At 37.5% G+C, this 320-nt stretch overlaps 1 protein-coding gene across 1 annotated transcript in view; it reads right to left on the reverse strand.

Annotated features, from left to right (window-relative positions):
* Positions 1-320, reverse strand: part of LOC105502138 (T-cell surface glycoprotein CD1a-like) — a 9,831-nt gene that overhangs the window by 864 nt on the left and 8,647 nt on the right. The gene's annotated exons all lie outside the window — the stretch shown is intronic.

A 320-nucleotide genomic window follows, 5' to 3' on the forward strand; every position in this document is an offset into this window, starting at 1 on the left:
TTTGCAATTTGTCTACTTGCCAAATTTTATGTGTAGCCCCTAGATAGATATTCATAGCACTTTCACAATCATTCATGAATATGTGCAGAGAGGTACAAAATTTGAGTCCCTCAAAGAACATGTTTCTAAGGTAGAAAAACGTGGTGCTCTGTCTTCATGTTCCAGCTCTCACACAGTAAACAGCATCCTTTTTGTAGTCTATATAGTGCCAACTTTTTCACATTTTTGTGTTTTTGGTTGGTGATTTCACAATCTTAAATGGCTCCCCAGTGTAGTGAGTGCTTAAGTGTTGTCTCATTTTCCTAAGCATAAGAAGGCTG

Source organism: Colobus angolensis, unplaced genomic scaffold (genome assembly GCF_000951035.1).
Source record: "Colobus angolensis palliatus isolate OR3802 unplaced genomic scaffold, Cang.pa_1.0 Scaffold77, whole genome shotgun sequence".
In the NCBI taxonomy this organism is placed as follows: domain Eukaryota; kingdom Metazoa; phylum Chordata; class Mammalia; order Primates; family Cercopithecidae; genus Colobus; species Colobus angolensis.